Source organism: Triturus cristatus, chromosome 6 (assembly GCF_964204655.1).
Source record: "Triturus cristatus chromosome 6, aTriCri1.1, whole genome shotgun sequence".
NCBI lineage: Eukaryota > Metazoa > Chordata > Amphibia > Caudata > Salamandridae > Triturus > Triturus cristatus.
In genome coordinates, this window is record NC_140589.1 from 1,784,068,135 (window position 1) to 1,784,088,923 (window position 20,789).

The window sequence follows — 20,789 nt, forward strand, 5'->3', positions numbered from 1 at the left end:
TGGCTCACTTGCTTCCCTTGCTTCGTGGCATCAGCTCTTTAGCTCTTTAGCTCTTTAGCTCAAAGTGGGGTCAATTTTAATGTTCTGACTACTCCCTTACACATAAAGCTTAGTAAAGTTTTAGTACCAGGCAAAGGCCCCTCTATATGTACTGCTAGAGCTGGTGCTAGTTGCAGATAAGATCCCACAGGTACAGTGCTTTGTGGGTCTGCCCGACGTCTTATCTGCTTGACCTTTTAGAGCAAACATTCCTAGCGTGTTTTCAAGTTTATGTCACGTGCGGTCTGTGACTCCTGCAGTGCTGCTGACGTGTGTCCTAATCAGGCCTGCGAAGGTCGTGCATCAGAAACCTGTGTGGTGCGGATCACCCGGTTTCATGCACTTCTTTCTTATTTTTTAACAGCTGTGTGATCTGTATGAGATAAATGATAATTAGCATGTGTGTGTCTCACAAACCATGCTCAGTGTACATAAAGCGGCGTGGCCACATACATCCATTTTCCATGCAATGCACTGTTTTTGCATTAACTTGATCCATGATGGTGCCTAGTGTTTGTTTATCAGGGTGTTTGCCAGTTCCGTATCCTCTTGGTGCTTGAACAGGCAGAGTTCTGCCCGTGGCTGAGGGGTTCCAAGTGCATGACATGGTTGCAGTTGTACCTAGCCCCTGTGAGCGTGGCATGTGTTGGTAGTCGTCTCTTCGAGGGTGATTTGCATTGGGAGTTCGGGTTTTGCACCGTTTGCATTAGTTGGCACAGCTGTGGTGTGATTCTTGGTGCATATTGTGGTCCTGATGGACGTCTACAAGCAGCAGCGAGATGCACTACCAGCAGACTAGATGCTGTGGGTTTTATGAAGTCCTAGAGTGATAACAGCCTGAACTGCTTAGGTCTTGGTGTTGTGTTTCTGCTTTGGGATCTGTAGAGTTGAAGGCGTGCTAGTGTTTCATTTTTCTGGTTCCCTTGCCTCTGCGGGTATGTCTTGTTGCAGGACTCTAGCCTGAGACTCAGGGACCTCGTATTTCGGCAGTGTGACCGTGCAGCCATTTTGTTGGCAGTGCGGTGGGAGGGCTGTCCACTGATTCCCCATGCTTCCCTGCACATATCAGGCCTGTACATGTTCCCGGCTCGTTAAAAGGTGCTCTACACTTTCCCTTCAGGGTGTCCCCCATAAGGGAGAGCAGTTTTGGAGGGTAGGCAGTGTTTTGACCAAATACACCAAAAATATGATTTATGTGGTGTGTGGCTTTGATCTTTATAAGGGGGTGTGCTGTGGAGTGGCTCAAGACATGTAAGGCCAAGCAGGGCGTTTAACTGGGACACAAAATGTGTGGGGTCTCTAAAGGGGAAGTGGACTATGTAATTAAGGATGTGGCTTACACACATGAACTAAAGTTCTGTTATTCCCAAAGTGTGCCACCCGATAGGGCCAGCTTTATCGCTCGTGATGCCCGGTGCTACAATGTTTGTTGGTGCCCCCCTAACCATGGTGGAGGTGCTGACAACCTCCACCACGGATCCCCTCACCACCACCTTTTAACAGTGCCCCTCAAGTCTCCATAACCACTCTTTTTCAGATGCATTTAATTTGTTATATAGCGCCACCCATACCAGCGTAGGGTGTCAGAGCACTTTGCATCACACACACATTACACAGAGACAATTGTATTGTATTGTAATTACATTTATATAGGACTTACTAGCCCTGACGAGGCGTTGAAGCGCTTTTTCGGCGAGTAGCACGCTATTCCGGAGCCACTAAAGGATTAGTGGTGAATTAGTATAGTGAAATATGAACGTAATTTGAGTGGTGGGTATGTTAGTTATTTGGATTGAGAAAGATAGTGGAGGGATAGAAGAGGGAGAAAGGTTTGCATTTACATAGCGCTTGCTACTCTGATGGGGTGTTGAAGTGCCCATCTAGCTGCCCTTTCTTGACCTTAAATAAAGCTAGGCAATGGAACTTACTTCATGTGATGCAGTTCATATGGACCTCAATTCATGCCCTCCTGAAAAGTCACTCCTCCCTCACCAATTTATCAGGCTACGATGCTCACTAAATGTAATGATATATCCGTCACCTGCTGCTGTATAGATACAATAAGAGGCAGTAGGAACTACCCTTTGATTAACTCATACCACCCCACCCCTCCGCCCCCCCATAAATGCCTTTCTTTTTATTCTTGGTCTCAAGTCCCATGAAGGGAACAGAAGGAACAAAAAGCAAGCAGGGATATTGGGGGTTCAGTGTACACTCCATACCTTGCCTGCAGCCCCTCAGTAGAAAGTCAAAGGTTACCCAGGGGCCAATTTTGGGACACTGGGTCAACTTGAGACTTTATCAGGGGCATAGAGTATGTGACATCACTTTCACTTCTAAATAATCATGTGGCTACAAGTGCCAAAGAACAAAGGATTGAAATAAATAAACTTTCCTGCAATGCTAAAGAAATACCTGCACGAAATGCCACAGTGACAGCAGTAACTTACCACTGATGAAAAGTAGAAAGAATTTCTCCGAGTTATAAAAATGAACAAACCTTTGGAAGTCTGAAAGGATCTGTACTAGCCGGCACTCGAGTCAGAATGGGATCATGAGGGGCATTCTGAAGACAGAACTGCTTCAAGTCTGCGGCAGCTTGACAAATCTTCAATCAATCGTACATGTGTAAATTAGTGTATAGGAAATGTTACATAAGCCCGAAGACTACAAGGTATAGGAGTGACATTTCATCCATACTGGTAGGAAGTATAGTTTAAGAGTGCTTGGTCTGGCGAAGCCCAAACTCAGAATTGAAAACAGAACAACATAGTTGGGGGTTCGCTTTAATAATAAGAATCGATTTCTACCCAAATTAACCCTTTCTCAGTGCTTTAAATGGGCTGGTACTCACCGGTACTGAGTATCGGCACTTCTAAAATGTATCACTCTGAGTACCGGCACTTCTCTACTGCCGAGGAGAGTACCGGTACTCAATAAAAGGTAGGCTCATTGGCTGAGAGTGCTAATGAGCAGGAGTAGAACGTGTCTGGTAGCCAAGGTGCCGCTTCTGCAGCCCCGACCTGAGCCCCAGCTGAGCTGTTCAGCAGGGCTCATCTGAATAATGTCCGGTGCTCACCATCACGCTGTGCTTGACTGAGCAGGGACGTAAGATTCATTTTACCTGCTAGTGTACACGTGTGATTTTCAAAGCGCAGCACTTCAGGTGGTGAAAAGTCAGTGCAGGGTAATACTTTAAACAGAGTCAAGGGCGGCGGATTCTCACACTTCCTGTACCTTCTCTCGATCGGAGGGTTAATGCCCAGACAATGCGATCGAAGAGGCCCCTGGAGCGCTAATCTAACTGCTTTCTGCACTGAGGCACCTACCTGCCTAATGCCAAATGCCTTAAATACCCGGTCTGTGCATAGACGGCTTCCTTATAAGCCAAAGAAGCTCAAAACTAGCGCCGCCAACCCTGCTTGCTGTGACTGCTCCCCGGGTCACGTCAGGTACCACACACACCGTTGCGGAGGAGCCATGTCTGGTCGGCGCCCATGCTGTGGCAGGATGTTGCATATCCTGCCTGCCAGAGGGGCCCCAGGGCACCCAGGAAATCCCCTGCTGTATGGAGTTAAAGGAGGAAGCCGGTGTTATCGATCACCTGCTCACCTCCTCCTGACCTTGACATGATGTGCTATTGCTTTGCTGTGCCCAGCCCAGAAGAGCCCAACTTCTGCCCCAGACTCACCACGCATCGTGAGTCTCATAGTGGGAGCAGATGGCACAGGCTGAGACACTGCAGCAGGGCTCGCTGTCTGACTCTCTGAAGAAGAAGAGACAGGCTGGAGACCCACGCGAGGCCAGGCCAGCAACTCCTCTCGTTGGGTCGTTCTGACAGCTGTAAAGACATTCAGGTAAGTCAGATATTAATTTAATAATCTCCTGCTGCTGACATTTAAAATGTTTGTTACGAAAATGATTAGGGGGCTCCAGCATGGCATACGGCCTTGCGAATGGGCACACTAGAGTTGTCTGTCTGTGCTGAAAACGCACTACGTTTTGTCTAAACTAGCAGTGTTGCTGATTTATTAGTAGTGCAAAGTGTCTAACATCCCTGCTTGACAGTGACACTACGAAGCAGCACCCTTTATTTTCTCAGCACAGTTAGACTTGCCCAGTCAGAGATGTCATTGTTCCCGCTGGAGAGAGGTCAGAGTTTTCTCTGCTGGCAGTTTTCACTCTCACCGTTAATATGCCTCCTTCAAAAAAGCATATTGTGTTGTACTGTATTGTATGTGGATAGCTCAGTGAGTTGCTGTTTTTGTCACAGAGATCCATTTGTTACGTGTGGTTTGGCCGCCCCTGAAGCTAAAGTTGGGGTGGGGGGTGCTGAATTTTTTTTAGAAATTAAATAATAGCTTCAAAAGCACCTGCTGCAGAGTTTGACTTCCTTGTTGCTCAAATGAGTGTGATTTCTGATATATGTCTATTTCCATTGACTTCATACCATGATTGTGGTCGAAAGAAAGTGCCACTCTAAGTGTTACACATCTAGTTGTTGCCTGACTCTCGTGAATCCACTGAATCTATGAAAATGTCACACATTAGCAATCTGAAACGTTAGCAGCTATACTCAAATGGGTGTCATTTCTGATATTTATATGATTCCCTCGTCTTCATTGCTTAATTTTGCTAGCGAGAAAGTGTCACTCATAGTCATTGAAATGTCACTCATAATTACGCTGAAAATATGAAAATGTCACACATAGCAATCTGAAACCTTGGCAGCTATGGGGTCCATTCAGGCCCTGTGCTGTCAACCACATTCACACTATCCTCTGCATTTGTGCAAACACAGGAATCATGGCAGTCCCCTGGCAGTGGCAATTAAAAAAGCCATGGTATGTGAAGAGTATAACATGGCTTTTAACATACCCGAGTCTTTTGTGTGTCTGCTTATGTTTGTGTGTTTGCCTGCATTTTGTATGTCTGTTTTTTGTTAGAAAAAAGTGATAGAGAGGATCAAGACACTCTCAGGAGGTATTTTAAAGAAAATGGGTGGCACTTTGTGTGTACATGTCTGCTTGGCGACAAAGATTCATAAGTAACGTAAAAGGGTGTGTTGGTGGGTGGGTGAGTGGATGGATGAGTGAGCAAGGGTGGATGTATAGATGGATGAATGGATGAGTGGATGGATGAATGGGAGAAAGAGGGTGGATGACTGGATAAAAGATGATGGGTGGGTAAGTGAAAGATTGGATGGATGAATGAAAGGGAGGGAGGATGGGTGAAAGGGTGGATGATGGATGAGTGAAAGGAGGGATTGAGTGAAAGGGTGGATGGAATGAAAGGGTGGATGGTATAAAGGAGTGAAAGGGTTGATGGATAGATGAGCGAAAGGATTGATGGATGAGTGAAAGGGTGGATAAAGAGATGGATGAGTGAAAGGATGAATGGATAAGTTTAAAGATGGATGGATGGATAGGTTTGGATATGAAGGGCGGACAGACGGAATGGTGAAAAACTGAGTGATGGATTAAAAGCTGAATAGATGGTGGACATCAGCAGGTAAATGGTAGGATGAAATGAATGGATAGATCGATGGAAGAGACAAGAGATATCTTCTGGGGAGGGTCATGATGCTTCATTTGCTTGGTGCCATAAGAGCTTTGGTTCGATGTGGGGGTATTTTCAGTTTCTTCCTACTCACGTGCTCAAAAATATATAGTATTGTGCCAAACATCAGCAATTAACAGTATGACATTAGGAAGGTGCAACTATTGCAAAAAAAGGGAAATGTTAACATATTATTGCATTTCTCTTTCATTTTGTGTAAAGAGTTAACCTCCTTTGTTTATATAAACACATTTCTCATGTGTATTGGTGTGTGCTGCAACTATTATAGAAGTCGTTAAGTATCATCATGTCTTGCTCTTAGCCACGCCCACTCACTACATTGCTAGCTCATTTCAATGAGTACCTGCACTTATTTTTTCCCATTTAAAGCACTGCCCTTTTTGCAACATGAATCTATGCTCTTATCTATACTTTGCAGTGTGCATGCAGTTCTTCGATGACAGTTAATAATTCACTGTTCTATATTAGGATTTTAATTTATAAACTGCAAGTAACAAAAGGAGGTCTCCTAGAAAAGAAGTAACCCACTAACCTATTTACATTATATGCAGTTTGTAATCTACATGGTACACGTTCTTAGCAGCAGGCATGTTAACCCTCTGTGATATTTTATGACCAGTCAAAACCTCAACTAGACAAAACTCTGAACATTAATCTTGACATTTTTATGGTTGCCTGGAAATAGGTGGCAGCAAAGAACGCCGCAACACGTGCTTTTAAAATCAAAATAAACTTGCTAACACAGCGCCCCCTGAAGCCAGCGCCCGGTGTGCTGGCACCTGTCGCTCTGCCCTAGAGCTGGCCTTGCCATCCGACCAGTATTTTGGTGCCACTATGAGCTTTCTGATATTGCATACAGATATATAGCACAGAAACTGACATACACCTTAAAACAGCCAGTACCTTTGGCTTTGTCAATGATAAATGAGGAACAACAATTACTGAGGTCTGTGCAAGGAGTAGTGTCTTCAGAGTGTCTCAGTCACTCTTATATCTGCATATTGTACACCTCATCTCTTCCCTCTTCATATTTCACACTGAATGCACTTCCTCACCTCCTTGATTTCACCACCCCTAATCACTCAATACACCCATTCACCTCTAGCACTGCATTTTTTTTTTTACTTTTGCCTTGTCAATATTTTGGCAACTGTATACCTCCTTCACAAACATGGACACAGAATCACAATTTTAACTTGAATACTTGACTATTTCTCTGTGTGCTCTGCAGAGAGGCCAAGGATTGGATGATCAGTTATTTTGGACACCTTTTTGACCCGCTGACAGGCAGTGTGAGAAACCTGCACTGCCTTCATCCTAAACTCCAGAGCTCTTAATGGTGGCCGAATGTAAACATCTGGACGCGACTCTGTTCAAAATATGCACAATACAAGAGTGATACACAATAAAGTACAAGAAACACAACATCCTGAAAATGGCTTACACGCTTAGGAAATTCTAGATTAAGTAAATAGTGTGAAATATAAATAGGAACTAAGGGCCATATGTAGGAAGCCAAATACCGGTCGGTAACGGCCGATTTTCGGTAATTATCCCGTTACCGACCGGTATTTTGGCATTCGCTATGTAGGGGGTATATTTCAGGATTCGGTAATTTACCGAATCGGTAAAATTACCGAATCGGTAATTTTACCGATTCGGTAAATACCGAATCCTGAAATGAGATGTAGGTAACAGTCTAATGAGTGTTGTGAGGGAATTGAAATTCGGTATTTAACACCAAATATAGGTTGGTGTTAAATACCGAATACATTGCAAAAAGCAATATTTTGCTGAAAAAAGAGTGCCATGTGGCAGACATACATGCCCTTAGGGCATGTATGTCCGCCACATGTGCACACATGCAGGAATCAGGGGGGCAACAGGGTGTCAATGTGACACCCTGCCACCCTTGAATGTGCTCCCCCCATTACTGAATCGGTATTTACCGATTCGGTAATGAGGCATACCTTCCCATTGATTCCTATGGGCCTCCAGGCCCATAGGAATCAATGGGAAGGTATGCCTCATTACCGAATCGGTAAATACCGATTCGGTAATTACCGAATTTCTCCGATTCGGTAATATTTACCGAATGATTACCTACATACAAGTTACCACTTCTTAAATACCGAATCGGTAAAGTTCGGTATTTAAGAAGTGGTAAATTGTATGCTACCTACATATGGCCCTAAATCACTGACATGCGTTACCATAACGCTTTTTAAATTCATTGTCCAGAAATCTATCCATGTTTTTACCAGTGAGGTTAAGGAATGCTACAGGGATCCATTTTATGTCTATTTTTAATTACCTCCGGGGGTCGGGGGGGTGGGGTGGGAGGTTGAGACCCAGAGGGACCCGGCCTTCTTAAAGCGCTCAGGACAAGTGTATTGCTTTTTATATGGTTGCTCAGCAAAGGAGCTGAGACCGCTGCCGAGTTTAAGCTGGTCAGGATTCTAGAACAATAAAGGTTTTTTTCATGTGTTTTAGACGGGCCGGGTCCTCTCTGGTTTCGTTGCAATGCCCAACAGCTACGTCATCGCGGAAATAATTTCCAGGAAGTTAATGATCAGAAGCTGAATTGTGTTCCTGAAAACATTTGTTGACACTACTCTCGGAGTTTAGCAGCGTGTTCTGTTCAGGCCCTGCCGAGAAGGGACAAGTGCTGGCCCGGACCCAGCACTGGAGCGGCTGCACAGATCCCTTCCTCAGAGCCTGGGTGTAAACTTGGAACGCGGGAATCTTTACATCTCGGCTCTTTCCAAAACATTGCCGGCCTCGAGGTCTCCAACGAACCCGGAGATGTGGCGCGGGGCAGACAGTTTGAGCATTAAAAGGGAAAGGTGTTCCATTCGCTTCTTGTGGTGCCTGGATCACAGGCTGAATGACATGTCCCTTTAAGCACGTGCGGGCCGCTCCGCGAGCAAACATGCCCATATAAGGACACCCTCTTAGTTCCATCCATTGGGGCCGATTCGCAAAGGCATGTTAGAGTATTTACGAGGGCTAATTCATAAAGGCGTGTGAGGATATGTACAAATTCTCTTTTACATTCTCTTACAGGCATTCGTGAATTTGCTCCACAACAAAAACTACAACGCCACCCATGATACATTGCAATTGAACCAGCCAGGCCCAACCAACCTGAGCTCTATTGGCTCATTTAAGTGCAAGAACACTTTCAAAGTCCATGCTTTGCTTCAAAACAATTGTATTAAAAGTAGGCTCCCCACCAATCAGAACTACTTCCTTCCTCAAGCAAAGCCGGAAATCCTTACAGGTTGAGGATCTTGGGCAGTGCTTAATTTGAGCCAGTGGCTCTCTGGTGCTCAGCACCGTAACTTAATTGTCAACACTGGACCTTATGACAGCTTGCCACATTGTGTGATTTGGAGATGAGCATAACAACATGCATTTATTAGTTCAATATACATGAAAAAGGACTAATACATGCCTTCCAAGTCAATCTTGTACCTTTAAGAGCCTGGACTAGTCACACCTGTAGGAGTGTAATGGTTAATAGTCGTGTTGTTACTGGCACTGGCCTCATTGGGGGCAATGAATGGGTGGTGCAAGCTGCAGTGGCCTCCTGAAGAGGGCCCTGGCACTTTTTTTTTTTTACAAATTAAACACTGATCTTGGGGGTCAGAGCCAGGGCCAGCGCTAGGCATGGGCAGCTGCCCAGGGCCCTGTGCCTGCCCACAGCCATGGGGCCTTGCAAAAAACTGCAGAGTTTCGAGGCCCAGGCGGCCCCCTAAGAGTTTATATTTTTTCTATTTTTATCAATTTCCCCAGCTAGCCCCTCTTTCTGGGCCTAATCGCTGCATCTGCATGAGGATAACAGCGATTAGACAGGTAATTAAAGAGCCCTTAGGTGTGAAGTGTGCCCTGCTCCTGTATGAATGAAAAGCAGGATAACCGCAGAACAAAAGATAGAATGATGGCGCTCAGCTCACCCAGGATGAGGGAAAGGGAGCAGAAAGGTGAATAAAAGGGGTAAGACAAATAGAATAAAGTGAGAGGAGGGGGAAAGCAGATAGGTATGAGTACAGCAGTCAGACAAGAGGTGCACGCAGAGGAGCAGAATCGGAATGTAAAAGTGGCTGGAATGGGGCTTTAAGTGTGCTGGGTCCCGCGAGTCTTAGACCTGATGATAAATTAAAACGGACATTGAAACAGGCTTCTATCGGGCCTTGTATTCATGTCCTTTACTTTACCTGCAAAAACAATGATCCAGTGTCTGCAATATTAATGTATAACACAGCAGCCAGGTGGGGCTGGCCTATAGGGCAATCAGGCAGTGCGTGATGGTCTAACCTGGCAGGTTAGTATGTATGCCGTTTTTGGGCTGTTTGTTGGCCTGCTTTATGGTCAGGTCAGCCCATTTTTACTGTTGATTTTCATGATATTAAAACAAACATTGCTTGCAGCAAAACCAAATCCATGCAGTCTCCCATACCTTTCAAAAAACGTATACAGCATGTCTATACAAGTTAAAAACTGCCCTAATTTGCAAACATGGGACACTTTTCTAGCTAACTAATTTACTAATGGGGGCCACTTTGATTTTGGTGCCGGGGCCTATTTCCTGACCCAATCTCACACTGTATGTTAGGGTAATCCATGGCAGCAATTTTGTTCCTGTTTATATTTCACATGTTTTACTTAATCTTGCATTCCCCAAGGGTGTTAGCTATTTCCAGGATGTGTTTTTCGGTATTTCATTTTACAGCATATTACTTTTGTAGGAGGCACACATCGGAGTGAGTCGCCTCCAGGTGTTTATAACAGGCTACAGTTGAGGGGTTTGAAGTTGAAGCTGAAAGCAGTACAACTTTCACACTGTGCCTGTGGGTCTGAAAGGTGTCCATAATACATGATCATTCAATACATGGCCTCTCTGCAGAGCACACAGAGCAACGGCCCAGTATTCCAGTTGCAGTTGGGATTCTGTGCAAATGTATGTGAAGGAGGTACTCATTGGTCAAAACAGTGACAGGGTGAACGTAAAATAATTTATTGTTGATACTCATTTATCTTAAACATCTAACAGCCATTGACAAAACAAATACTCATGGCTGTTTTTAGATGTAAGTCAGTTGTTGTCTTATATTTCTGGATTCAACCACAAAAAGCTGAGGGAAAGATGAGAAAAAGAGAAGAACATTGAGGGGAGGTCAGCACCAACAAGAAAAGATGAGATGCTCCAGGAGGATGAAAAGGGAGAGGTGGATGTAAATATAAGAGAGACAGAACCAGCAAGGGAACATAAGAAGAGTGGAGAGAGAAGCATTGGTGAGAGGTGGGTGGAAGAAAGCAGGTCCACTGAAAGATGTCTGAGGTTGGGCGGGATGAAATAGGAGGGGAGAGGTGGAAGTTAGAAGGGTCAGAACCAGCAAGAGAAATTTGAATCCTTGAAAAAAGAAGTCAACTTCCAAATCTCTATCATAAAACATAATTTACTCATTGACAATGTGCCGGCTTCTGACAACTCTAGGAGTTTGAAGTAGCATTTGTGCTGTGTCAGCTGATTTGTGGCTGACTCTTGATCGTAGACGTAGAGCAGCCTTAATACTACTAAAGCTTAGCACCACATTTGACACTGTTTCCCAGTCAGTGCTTATAAATCTTCTAGTACAACCTTGAATTTAAGTATCCCCCTGGTGTGGCTTACCTCTATCCAATTTGAGAAATCTGAAAAAACCACTCGCCTCCTATTTCTATTATGTACTAAACCTCTGACTTGTGGAATGTATTGGGTCTCCACTGTTCAATATATAAAATTCCCAGTTAGTCTTACTCCTACAGTCCTTTGGTTTCTTGCTGATATCTTGCACATATTGACACCCAAACATCACTTTCCTCAGTGGCAATCTGGTCTTTCTCCACGAATATGTTTGGACTTGTATGCTAACATTTGATTTCTGAATGAGGACAAATTCATTAAAACTTTATATTGACAAATCAAGGGTTCTCATTTTTATAGGATCTCATGCCATATGGTGTTCTCTTAAGTGGCTGGTGTAGCTGAGTCTATCGCCCACATTGCTGGAGTCAGCAAAAAATCTTGGATTCATTTTCCAGCATCGTCTATTTTTTTTGGAACAGATTAACCATGTTTCCTCCACTTGCTTTTACTACATGCATAAGCAACACAAAATCATCCCTATATTCCCTCTCGCTACAGTGAAGCTGTTGTGCAGTCAGTTATCTTCTCACTAGATTATGGGAATGCCCTCTCTATGGGCTTCCCACCTTTTAGCATTCAGTACCCTTCAAATCGTTCAGAACAGTGCTAGGCTCCTCATCGGAGGCTGCTGCATCGCCATGCTATTTCTTCTCACCTTCCTGCTGTCTGCTGTGCTTTTCGTTTGCAACCCTACATCTGCAAGGCACTATCCATTTGTCGTTGAGCACTGCATTAAAAAGATTCTCTCTTTCTACAGCACTCCATAATGTTCATTTTAGAATCCTATAGTCTGTGCCATCCAAACTCCTGTGCCATCCTAAAGTGTAGATGGCCCTGATTGGAGACAGATCCTTCTCCTTTCTAGTCGTGCAGGACTGAGACTCTCTCCCTCTTGAGCTATGGTGTGACTCCAATCTTCTGGAAAAACACTTAAAACTGCCCTTTCTCGACGTTCGTAAAGCCTGCACCTCTACTTTGGGGCTCTCTTGGTGCCAGAATGCTCAATTTGCATATCATTTTCATTCATCCAATTCAAGAGACCAATAGCTAAATTCAATTAATTTATTGTATTTCCACTTATTAGAGATTTTAAAACTTGTGTGTGTATTTTATTAGGATTATTAATGCTATTTTTAACCATTTTACTTGTATCCAAACTAGGTAAGTATCTTCTTGCAAAGTGGCTTCAAACAATGCATATAATTAATCTGCAATTGATATTACTTCCTATGAGGTCACTTCCTGTTAGGTTAAATCTTATGCAAATAATAGGGGCCTCGCATATTCCTATTCTGCCTGGGACCCCACAAATCCTAGGACCAGCCCTGATCAGAACATATCTTGCCCGGGAAATAACCATCTTGGAAATCCTAACCGGTCAATATCAGAGCTCCGCCCTCTTCCTGCCTACAACAAATAGCTGAAGACCCCTCTTTTCCACATCTTACGGTACCGATATGGTTTTCTCCCAGGCAAATTCTTTTTTTCATTCCAGCGAGTTATGATGCGCAATGTCTTAATTTCAAAATTAGGTTCGTACTCTCCCCTTTCTAGGCAACCTGTGTCTGAGCGCTTTACACCTGTTTTACAGTATTGTCGTTTGTAAAACATCCAGTTAGAAAAACTCCTCATGGACTCCACACTTCTGCTGTCCGTGCTCCTGCCATATATTTTGTATGATATTTGAGTTGGATGTGAAGTGCCAGAATGCCTCCAAGTGCAGGCGTGCTGTATAAAAACATTACATCAATACATGGCGGGGTGTGATGGAAACCACATCAGACTCTATTGCAAAGACAGAGTTCATGTTTTTGAGTCTGATGTGAGGGGCACCTCTCAGCCCAATAGTTGCCTCTTCAAGGAGAATATCCATTGTTGCTGCTGAGTTGGAGCCTTCGCAGGCCTCATTCACTGACGTAACTACACCAGGAGTCTACACTAATGACACACAACCCCTCTATATCTTATTTCTCTTCAATCATTGTGATTATCCATGGTTTTAAATCTTATCCCTTCCTTGCCCCACTCCTATTGGGCAGCGGGCTGCGGCTGACATAGCTAGGCTGGTGTAATATGTTCCCAAGCGACATGGGGAACATTTTTGTAAAAGACAAAATCTCAAAGGGTAGATTGTCCATCTGTGGCTCCTCATCAGACCTTTTAGCCCCCTTCCTGTCCAGGCAAGTCAGGCCAACCTCTGTAGGGCTCCCTACTCTAGTGTGCATCTGGGAAACCGATGAAGACCCTTCTTACTAGGAGGAAGGCTTCCCTCCATGCTTAGATATAGAGCTCCTCGGAGACCCCGTTGTTTGCCACAAAGAAGGAGAAGACCTCAGTGCGAGGTTAAATGGGGGTCTGCCCCTTCAGAATCCCTGTGAACTTCCCGGAGAGATCCTTTCCATCCGAAAAGAAGTGTCCTTATCTGTGCCATGTAGAGCCTTTGTCCACACCCTTGCTCTTCAGAATATATTCTAACATGTCCTACAACACCCTGCGCTCCAACAAAAATATCATGTGACTGAAGCATCGTGTCCTAAACATAATTCAATTGTTATCCCATTGAGTGTAGATTTGCCTTTATTAACTCCAATGAGTCTTTATTGTAGGCAATGTTTAGGAGACAGATGTAATTTTGGTTCCTATATTCTGGTACCACACTACTTTCTTAGACTAATACTGAGCACTTGAATCGCCCTGAGCCATAACTATGCTTCAAAATCTTACAAAATACAAGATTCCTCCTACGCCGGTCATTATTGATATCAGAATTCATTTGGAATTTAGCTTTCACAGAGAATCACGCATTTGTAATGACCCTCCTGAATGATCAACAATTTTTTACCCGGTACAGCTAGGATAAATGCCATGATTTCCCTCCCAAAAGGCACACCATGTTTAGCTAATAGACAGCTGCTCAGATAAAATGTAATGAGTTACAATGAATTATTCATTGTAAACATCATCAAATAATAGCAGATCTCTACTCGCTGTTTCAATTGAAACAAGCAACATGCACAGTGTATCAGTGTGTAGCAGCTCTTCATATATCCAACAAAATGCCAAAGTGACTTCTTAGAAATACTCACAACAAATCTTTTAGAGTACAATATGTAAAGATTTGCTGTAGGAAGTTGTTTGTTGACAGAAACACTACTCTTTAGCCTTCCATACCTGGCAGTCCCAGATCTGTCAATGAACAAACCTGTACTTTTTGACTTGGTAGAGAGTTCACTGTAAGAGTACAGGAAGGTCACAGACAGGTCACACTAAACCCCAAGTGATTGGACTGTCTCTTATCTTCTTCTTCTTCCAGTAGATGTCCAGGAAACACGGTTTCATTTCTTGGGTCAATGGAACAAGCTGGATTCTGTGCTCCGCTTGTGATGGATACCGGTGCTGGTCGCTTCAAATTGAGCCAGCCTTTTTCGTGAGTGGGGTACTCCTTTCCAAAGCGGGGTACCACTCGTATCCCACTGACTTTTGTTCTTTCCGAGTGGTTCTTGCCAGGTCCAGCTAGTGGAGTCACTCTGCTCTTAGCATTTTATTTCTCTGTGCAGAAGGCTAAACCGCTTAGCGGAGTCCTCGCCTGCAAGAGACGCTAACATGAAGTTAGGCATCTTATGTAACATACATTGTGGCCTGCACATAATGCACCTGTCCGATGATAACTTTTTTTGTATAACATTCTGATTGAATTTTCCATCAAAAGGACTACATGGTTAATGTATATATTTCGTATACCATTGCTTGTCACTGTATATATTCCGTATACCATTGCTTGTCAATGTACACATTTCGTGTACCATTGCTTGCCAATGTATATATTCCGTATACCATTGCTTGTCAATGTATATATTTCGTATACCATTGTTTGCAATGTATATATTTCGTATGCCATTGCTTTACATTTCTGGGGACATTTACATCCGACTCGTTTCTTGTTCTCGAGTGGGATCATTGCCAGGCTACATCCCCTTGTATTGTTTAGTGAACCACCGCTCGACTTGACAAACTAAAGACAATGTTAGCAGAGAGCTAATATTTAAGTAAGAAAAAACAACTCGCAACTCCCCCACATTTTGATAGATATTATATTATAGCGTGTGCACATTAACCCACTGAGCTAATATTACCGGGTAGATGATGTGGTGCAGTGGCCAGGGCGGCTGACTCCAAAACACCGGGGCTCATGGTTCGATCCCGGCGGCAGGTTAGCCCAGCACCCTGTGACTCTAGGCAATGTCTCCCTTAATCTTCCCGACGGCCCCCAGCGCCGGGAAACCTCTCCGGAGTTAGCTGGGCGCTTTACAAATGCTCGTGTTTCCTTATTGACACCACTTGTCCGATGCTGATGATTGGCAGTGGGCCTCTTTGATGCAGTGGTAACATTAACCTGCTGCAACACGTTGCCGGCTAGGTGGGTGCCAATGGACAGTGCCAGTTGTTGGTACCCTTTTGAGGGTGCTCATTGATACTGCCTTTCAGATGAAGGTTGGCAGAGGACATTATGCAGGAGCGAGGCTCATTAACCGACTGAACTATCTCACTACGGAGAGTGCCCATGGATGCTGACTCTCAGATGGGAGTTAGCAGAGGTCAGCAAGCACATTAACCCGCTGAGCTATCTCACCAGTTAGGAGAGTGCTCACTAATGCTGACTCTCAGATGAGAGTTGGCAGAGGCCAGAGGGCACATCAACTCACTGAACTATCTCACCAGTTAGGAGAGTGCTCACTAATGCTGACTCTCAGATGAGAGTTGGCAGAGGCCAGTGGACACATCAACTCACTGAGCTATCTCACCAGTTAGGAGAGTGCTCACTAATGCTGACTCTCAGATGAGATTGGCAGAGGCCAGTGGACACATCAACTCAGTGAGCTATCTCACCAGTTAGGAGAGTTCTCACTGATGCTGACTCTCAGGTGAGGGCGGCAGGGGCCGGTAGGCACATTAACCCGCTGAGGTACCTCTCCAGTTAGGAGAGTGCCCTGTGACCCTGCCTTTCAGACGAGGCTTCTCGGGGGCCATTATGCAGCCCCCGCTTGTCTGCTTCAGCCTGCACCGAGTGTGGTTTCACAAAAGAAAGGGCTCGTTAGAACGTTCTTGGATTCTGCTTCCTGTCCCCATCTGTTCTGATCCGGTTGCCTACAGTACACCAAGCTGTCATCAGCCGAAGCTCAGTGTAATGATGTGCTCTACAACTGAGTCACCTTTCCTTAGTAACTTGACAGCCCGTTGTCATGGAAACCATGGATTGAGTTCCCGAATATAAGCTGTCAGTTCTGGTGGGAAAAAAAATCTGTGTTAGAATACTGCTAATGTCGCGCAGCGTGCGCAACATTTCAGGCCCTTATTAGGAGTGAAGTGATTTTTATGCATGTCACACATTTCATCATTTCCGTTCCTTGACGGTTGTTTCTCTGGAGAGCAGGGGGCGATGTCCAGCTCTCTGCAACGAGCATGGGCAGGGTACCAAGGTGGGTGCAGAGAGCCATTTCCTCTAAAGCAGGTGGTTAAGGCGTGAACTCACGTGGGACACCAGCACTTGTTCTCTGGAAAGCCTCACATGACTGTGAGGGCAGCCCAGAGATGGGCACGAGTGGTCACTAGTGATGCCCTGAATGGTCTTCTTGGGAAAGTTGCAAGGACGATTGACTTAAGGGCTGTTGCTGTTATTAGAAGGGATTTGTCATGAGCATCAAATAATTATCACCTAAAATTGAATTTTTTCACTTTTCCAGGGAGAAGAGACCAAAAAGCACCCGGGAACAGAAGACAGGAACCTCATGTGAGTGTTGAAACTTTTTACAGTTTTTACATTAGAAGTTAATACTGACTTCATGGTGTTGTGTTGCTAAATGCAGTTAGGTCGCAATCTTCTAGGGGGCCTTAGCCTCAGTGCTGTTTCCTTGGGTCACTGTGCAGGGGCGGCTGGTGATCTTTAAAAGTGGTGGGGGTAATACTAGCCAAGAGTTCACCCCATTTTTTTTTCTACATGTGCCTCTGGAGTTGCCCATATGTTGAGTTACCTTCTTTATGCCAATGCCCGGATTGTGTACCCCCACGACAATAATTACATACAATATTCCTGCACCAGAATGTTGCCACTGATATTCCCTGAATCTCCCATATGTCAAATATTATCTTCAGTATTTCAGAGGCAGAATTTTGTCCTGGTTTGCTTCCCCCGACCTGCTCCCTCTGCACCAATAGGCCACGTCTGCCATCTCCAGAGCAAGAACTGTCGACATTATGCCGGCGCCAGCATTATGCAATAGTTGTCCTTTTAGGTCAAGTATTTCTTCAATTTTTCTCAGGGTCTGCAGTTTGCCTGGGGTGCCCTCCCTTATGCCAAGAATGACCTCTAATGTCCCAGTGAAAGAATTTTGCCATGGCTGCCTTCATGCCCAGAATTTCCTTCGGTATGCAATGGCCGGCATTTGTCCTCAGAACTATTTCTCATATGTCAGGGCCTGCATTTTGCCGTGGGTGCCTCTTCTTATGGCATGAATGCGGCAGCATGTTGCTTTGGGGGTCAACATAACCCCAGAATTATAGTGAGTGTGCCACAGCTAGCAGCAGATTCACAGTCAACAGCACGCAAACAAACACACTCGCACTCACACTAACACTCACTCCCTCTCGAAATCCCTCTCTTCCCCTCTCTCACTGTACCTCACACTCGCTCACCCACACTCACTCCCACTCATAGTTACTCACTCACAAACATACTCATTCTCACTAGTTCTCACTCTCCCACAAACACACACACTCACCCTTTCACACTCAGTGACTCTGGGCCCTGGTGCAACTGCATCTGTTGCAACAGGGATTGCTACACACTTGATGCCCTCCCACGCCCTCTCATAATCTCCAATCATTCACACCTTGTAACGCAGTCACACTCATTCACTCACTCCCTCACACTGACTTACACTTATTCATACACTCACAAACTCAGATTTTCACTCTGATTGACTCTCTAAAACACATTCACGCACACTCTAACTCAATTAAAATCACTGCCAATCACTCACAAATAAAACCACACTTACCCACACATGCACAGAGGAACAATATTTATTTTTACTACCTAGCTCCCTTGAAGTCTCCACGGCGGCAGCGGCAGAGCAGGAATCTGGTGCTGGGCATTAGAACCAGCAAGCATGACTCCCGACAAGGAGCCAGGCAGAGCAGCTGGGCCGGGGCGGGTTTGAGGAGTGGAAGGCCCACCTCCAGCCCTCTCCCAGCTTCTTGATAGGACTGGAAGCACCGCCCTATCTGGGACAGTGCTTGGGATCCCGCCCCTGCTGCTGTGTCTGGCTCTTCATTGGCTTCAGTGATGCACTGATATGCGCCTTGGCAGTTACATTTCAGCAAATACACTGTGCTGTCTGAGGCATGTGTAGTGTCTGCTAAATAGAATGGATTTTGCCCTGTGAGGGGATGTAGTTGAACCGTGCCCCTCACATGTGCAATCCAGACATCCAGATACAGAGTGCTGTATTTCGTAGCAGCACTCTGAAGCTGGATCATGCCTCAGTCCCCTCCCCTCCTCCTGCCCCCATGGTTTCCCCCACATCATGTTCCTCCTCCTGTCAACAGAAGCCTGGAGAGGAGGCCAAGAGGGCTAACCTGTGTTCTGACAATATTCATGAAAACCCAAAGCTTGTGTTTTCCTGAATGCCTCTCAGTTTAATCTTTAGCCGCAGAGGCAAGGGGCAGAAAGTGGTACCTCACAGGAGGCGGGGCTGTGGCCCTTAGCCCCTAATGAGGAGCCGCTCCTGACGTTGCGTACACTTTGGCCCTTTTTGCAAACTTGGCACAAATTGTGCGCGCGGCAAAGAGCGATACTGCTGGAGCGACATTTAGTCCATGTTCAATTTACACTCAACTCCCTGTTCTGGACCACGGAATGAGGGATAACACTCTAGTGCCTTGTGCTTTCCCACAGGCTGAGGTGTGTGAACCTAGAATTCTGGCACTTTCTTACCTGCTGAAAATTGTTTGGGCAACGCCCATGGAGGACACAGTTGGCTCCGGAGCCGGCGTCCCGATCTGGGCACTTGAGGAGTTTGCTCCTGAATCATGACTTGTGCTCTGATCTTAATGAGGCCCTAAGTGCCGCAGGGAAGTATGATGGTAGATTGTGTGTGAGCCACTAAAGAAACTGATGCAGACAAACCATTTCTGGAGAAACTTTTCACCAAGCCCATCTGGGGAAACTTTTCACCAAGCCCATCTGGGGAAACTTTTCACCAAGCCCATCTGGGGAAACTTTTCACCGAGCCCATTTCCCACTATTATTTTGAAGTGAGTGACATTGAGTAAGATGTTAAATCCATCTTGTTGACTACACTACATGTTGAAACAAGCATTGGCAAGGCCAATAAATTGGACCTTTGCAAGCTGGTGCCCTGGTTAACTTTTTTTAGTCAAGCATGTGCCATAAAAATAAAAAGAAGAAAGAAAACATACTTCTGCAAAATACATTTTAAATTAAAATAAATAACATCTGCATGCCATTTTAACAAAAAACGTACTAGTGCTTCCTAGCAGGCACATTTTTGCAAATTATATTTTAAATTAAAATATATAACATCTGCATGCCATTTTAATTAAAAAAAGTACTAGTGCTTCCTAGCAGGCTGGTGTACCTAAAGCAGGCATAAGAACCCTTTATCTCTTTAATGTATATCACAGGGAAATGTGGTTCTTATTACTGTAACCTGACGGCCTACATTAAACATATTATGATGATCAGAAGAAAAGGATAACAGATGGTAGACACAAGTATTGACAAAGTAAAGTGTTGGCTCACCAGCCCTGGCACTGAATTGTACTTATTTTTAGGTTGTTAGGCACATGTGAGTGAGCAAAATTTAATCATTACAGATCAAGCTAGCCAATGGATAATGTGGGCTGACCCATTTCCCTTTCCTATGACGAGTGGAAGTAAAATGTGAATTGACAGTTGAACAGGCAAATGGATAAAGAGTGCCAACCCATCCCCCAATCATCCCCTCCTTCTCCCCCCTTGCCCGAAATTGCTTAATCATTGCTCTTTTGCTCCTTTCTGGCCCCTCCTCCAAACTTGTCCACTCCTGCCAACCCCATTCACTTTTGTGGTTTCTGTTCAGGGGCGACCCAGGATCTTCCCAGTTCCCCTTGCCCTCCTGCCCCGGTCCTGGTTTTTCATATTGCTTCTTGTCGAGTCTTCATTTTTACCGTGTCCTCACTGCCTCTCTTGTAACTTCTTTTGAACATATATTTTCAGTTGCTGCACCCTCACCAGACATTTTCTTAGTTCCTTATCACCTGCACCATTTGTGCAATAGCATTTCTCCTTTTTTTCTGATTCATATCTGGGTCAGACATATTTTTACGTGGAAATAGTTTTAACAAAAATAGCGATGCTCCATTTTAGTGTCATCTGGAGTACATTTGTCATCCAGGTAACACATTAGCATCCTAGCAG

At 44.8% G+C, this 20,789-nt stretch overlaps 1 protein-coding gene across 5 annotated transcripts in view; it reads left to right on the forward strand.

The window, feature by feature from the left end:
• PTK2B (protein tyrosine kinase 2 beta) overlaps nt 1-20,789 on the forward strand; it is a 509,984-nt gene that overhangs the window by 113,946 nt on the left and 375,249 nt on the right. For all 5 annotated transcript variants that reach the window (XM_085613103.1, XM_085613101.1, XM_085613104.1 and 2 more), the window contains exon 2: nt 17,053-17,099. The gene's annotated coding sequence lies outside the window, so the exon portion shown is untranslated. The remainder of the gene's footprint in view (nt 1-17,052; nt 17,100-20,789) is intronic.